Raw genomic sequence first — 5,073 nt, forward strand, 5'->3', positions numbered from 1 at the left:
GTTTTGCCTCTTTCTTCGCCATCAGAAAACGAAGAGTTGCATGATCAGAGTAAACAATAACTTTAGCACCAAGTAAATAAGAGCGAAAATTTTCTAATGCAAAAACAACAGCTAAAAGCTCATTTTCAGTGGTGGAGTAGTTCCGTTGGGCATCATTCAGGATAAGCGAAGCGTAATAAATAGCAAGCGATGCTTTCCCAACTTTCTGGCCTAAAACAGCGCCAACGGCAAAGTCACTGGCATCACACATAATCTCGAAGGGCTTGCTCCAATCCGGTGGCTGGATTATTGGTGCAGATGTCAAGGAGTTATTCAATTTGTCAAAGGATGATTTTCAAGACTCATTAAACTCAAATGAAACCTCTTTTTGTAATAGCTTGAACATGGGGGATTCAATCTTGACGAAATCTTGAATGTACCTCCTGTAAAAACCTGCATGGCCAAGAAAAGAACGCACTTCCCGCACACATGTGGGATAAGGGAGAGACTGAATGATATAAATTTTAGCCCTATCTACCTCTATTCCCTTAGATGACATAACATGGCCTAACACCACACCTTGCCCAACCATAAAATGACATTTTTCAGAATTTAAAACTAGGTTGGTTTCGACACACCTCTTAAGGACAAGCGCAAGGTTAGACAGACAGTTTTCGAATGAATCATCATAGATAGTGAATTCATCCATAAAAACTTCTAATATATGCTCAATAAAGTCCGAAAAAATACTAACCATACACCGTTGAAAATTGTCCGGTGCATTGCAAAGTTCAAAGGGCATCCGTCGATATGCAAAGGTGCCAAACGGGCAAGTGAATGTCGTTTTGTCCTGGTCCTCCGGTGCGATAGCAATCTGAAAATAACCAGAATATCCATCAAGAAAACAACAGTAAGGATGACACGCTAAACTTTCAATCATTTGATCAATAAAGGGTAAAGGATAGTGGTCCTTTCGGGTTCCGGCATTCAGTTCCTATAGTCAATACAAACCCTCCACCCATTTTGAATACGGGTGGGAACCATCTCGTCATCCTTATTCTTTACCACAGTAATTCCGGTTTCTTGGGTACCACTTGAACCGGACTGACCCACTGACTGTCAGAAATTGGGTAGATGACCCCAACTTCAAGCAATTTCAGAATTTCAGCCTTTACCACCTCCATCATCGGTGGATTCAGTTTGCGTTGCGGCTGGCGTGAGGGTTTGCTCCTTTCTCCATCAATATTCGGTGCATACATGTTGTTAGAACCTAATGGGGGGGATTTAGGTTCTATTGGCAACTTTAACAATTTAAAGTGATTATGCAAGTACGCAAGCGGAAGACTTAAGCAATCAAATAAATAAGTGCGGTAAATAAATACATAATGTAAATAAAGCAGTAAAAGGGATAAGAGATGTTTATGGAAGTTCGACGATAAATCGTCTACGTCTCTCCTTCTTGGTTAAGTCGATTAACCAAGGATCCACTAGCACTTCGAACGTCTTGGCCTTGATGGCTCCAAGGATAGCCTTACAACTTGACACGATCACCGCGCCGATACAACTCAACACTCTTGGCCTTAAGGGCTCCAAGGATAGCCTCAACACAACACTTGGCTTCACACTCAAGTGCTTACAACGATAGCACAACACACTTGGCTTCACACTCAAGTGTTTACAACAATAGCACAACCAACTCACAAACTATTTTTACAAACACTCTCAAATATATCACACAAACACTTTGATAGTGAGAAATTGCTTGCAAAGGAGAGAAGAGATGAGTTGGGATGTCTCTAAATGGTCTTGGCAAGCCTCTATTTATAGTTGGCAAAGATTTGAATTTGAATTTGTGTGCTTGGAGCGTTTATTGGGAAGCCAAGGAGTAGAGACAAAGTGTAGGCGCCGCTGCCTTCTTTTTCCAGCACTGAGCAGCTTTTGTGGAAAACTCATATCTTCCAATCTAACCGTTGGATTGATCTGAAATTTAAACTAAAGCTTTAAAACATCTGGATCTTCAATCTGAACGTAGAGATTTGATTCTAACGAGTGAAACATTTCCAGTAAATCTCGAAAGTCGCAAAATCACGTTCTCACTTTTGTTCTGAGCATTACTTTTCAAAAATTCGAATCTCACAATCCATCCGTTGGATTGGCCTGAAATTAACACACAATCTTTGTAACATCCTGATATTGATCGTGATTGGTGGAGATTGGATTTGGATGCCTCCATCGATTCCAGTAGTCTTCTGAATCCGATACTTCAGCAGTTAGCTCCTTGCAGAAATAGCTACTGTTCAACATATTTGCAAAAATCATAACTCCATATCCAGCCGTTGGATTGATTTGAAATTTGGATACAAACTTTAAAACATCATAGAAATCCATGTGATCGGTGGAGATCGGATTTTCATAACCGAAGCATTCCCAGTTATTTTCTGAAGTTGAGTCTTCATAGTTCATTCCTTGCAGAAGTAAGTACTGTGCAGCTTTGTTAAAAAACTCATATCTCCATATCCAGCCGTTGGATTGCTATGAAATTTGGAGAGAAGCTTGAGAACATCCTGATCTTGATTTTCATTGTTGGAGATCTGATTTGGATGACGGGAAAGTGCCCGGTGAATTTTGCAAGTTTCTGCTTTATAATATTGGCTTGTCCTTGTCCATTTCTTTTACAACTTCAAAGTAACTTCCAAGAATTTGATTGTTAATATGATCTAATCTGCAAAGTCTCACTTTAAATGGTTAGTAACAATTAACCGAGTTTTGTAATCATCAAAACATAATAATATGAGATTTGTTAATGCATTAAAAACATTAATCTCATAACACGAGATTTGTATGCGTTTAAGGCGTAACAATCTCCCCCTTTTTGATGATCACAAAACTTGGTTAAATAGGAGAAATAAATGTACAATATTAAATAAATAATTTAAATTTGCACAATATAATTGCATGAATAAAACTCCTCCTAAATTAAACAATTAGTTAAGAAGAGTTTGTTTATCAAATAACCAATTTTTTTTTATTCTCTATGCATTTAAGCAAACTAACTCTCCCCCTTAGTTAAAGTATTTAACCAAACTAATTCTCCTCCTTTTTGTGATAATCAAAAAGACTGGAAAAATAAATGCAAAACATGATAATTAAATATGATTTCTAAAAAGCAACACATAAATTTCACATAAAATGTGAGCTTTATAACTTTGAATAAATACAATTAATTTGTATTATCCAAAATTAAGTTGCTCAAATTTTATATTAAGCTCCCCCTTAATATGACATTAAATTTATTTATGTCCACAAGTGATTACAACTCAATCATGCCAAGTTCACCACGCAAACGAATAAAAGTATTTTCATCTAGTGGTTTTGTAAAAATATCGGCAATTTGATTTTTAGTGTCAACATATTGAAGTTCAACTTCATTTCGTTCGATGTGGTCACGAATAAAATGATGACGAATGTCAATATGTTTGGTGCGCGAATGTTGAATCGGATTCTTTGTAAGACATATGGCGCTAGTGTTGTCACAGAAAATAGGGATTTTTGAAAAAGAGACGCCATAGTCGAGCAATTGATGCTTCATCCAAAGAATTTGCGCACAACAACTACCGGCAGCCATATATTCGGCTTCGGTCGTTGATAACGCAACACAGTTTTGCTTTTTGGAAAACCAAGAAACCAAACAGTTTCCTAAAAAGAAACAGGTTCCACTAGTGCTTTTCCGGTCCACCTTATATCCACCAAAGTCGGCATCGCAATAAGCTTTTAAATCAAAGAAAGAATTTTTCGAATACCACAAGCCGAGATTTGGAGTATTTGAAAGATATTTGAAAATGCGTTTTAAGGCGAACAAATGTGATTCCTTTGGACATGATTGAAATTGTGCACACAAGCAAACACTAAACATAATGTCCGGTCTACTAGCAGTAGCATATAATAAGGAGCCAATCATACTACGAAAGGAAGATTGATCTACAGTTTTAACATTTTCATCCTTGTCGAGTCTGATTGCTGTGCTCATCGGTGTGGATGATGATTTTGTGTTCTCCATTCCAAACTTCTTTAGAATCTCCTTGATGTATTTGCTTTGGTTCACAAAGAACCCATCCTTGCACTGTTTGATTTGTAATCCGAGGAAATAGTTAAGTTCCCCCATCATACTCATCTCGAAGTGTTCCTGCATCAACTTAGAGAATTCTTGACAAAGAGTTTCATTAGTAGAACCAAAAATTATGTCATCAACATAAATTTGCACAATTAATAAATCATCTTTGTCATGTTTGGTAAACAAAGTAATATCAACAATTCCTCTAGTAAAGCCATTGGTAATAAGGAAAGAAGAGAGTTTTTCATACCAAGCTCGAGGAGCTTGTTTCAATCCATACAAAGCTTTGTTGAGTCTATATACGTGATCAGATAACAAATTATCAACAAAGCCATCAGGTTGTTCAATATAGACCTCTTCTTTCAAATCACCATTCAAGAAAGCACTTTTAACATCCATCTGAAATAATTTAAAATTTCTAGAGCATGCAAAAGCAAGTAACATACGAATGGATTCAAGACGGGCAACAGGAGCATAAGTCTCATCATAATCAATGCCTTCTTCTTGACTATATCCTTTAGCTACGAGCCTAGCCTTGTTTCTAGTGATGGTGCCATGCTCATCAAGTTTATTTCTAAACACCCATTTAGTACCTATCACAGGTCTATCATGCGGCCTAGAAACAAGATCCCAAACATTATTGCGTTTAAATTCATTTAACTCATCTTGCATAGCAATAATCCAGGAATCATCAAGTAAAGCATCATCAACACATTTTGGCTCAACATGAGAAACAAAAGCAAGATGATTACAAATATTATTGAGAGAAGAGCGAGTAGATACTCCCTTTGATGGACTTCCAATTATCAGATCTTTAGGATGATCTTTGTGATGTGTCCATTCCTTAGGAAGTGGTGTTTCCTCAACTGTAGCATCTATATCATTTAAGCTTGAGGAAACCATCTCTTCTTCAAGTATTTCTATATCATCATTGTTAGTGCGAGAAATATTTAACAAAGATTCATCAAATATAACATGCATTG

The sequence above is a fragment of the Henckelia pumila genome, chromosome 4 (assembly GCF_033568475.1).
Source record: "Henckelia pumila isolate YLH828 chromosome 4, ASM3356847v2, whole genome shotgun sequence".
NCBI lineage: Eukaryota > Viridiplantae > Streptophyta > Magnoliopsida > Lamiales > Gesneriaceae > Henckelia > Henckelia pumila.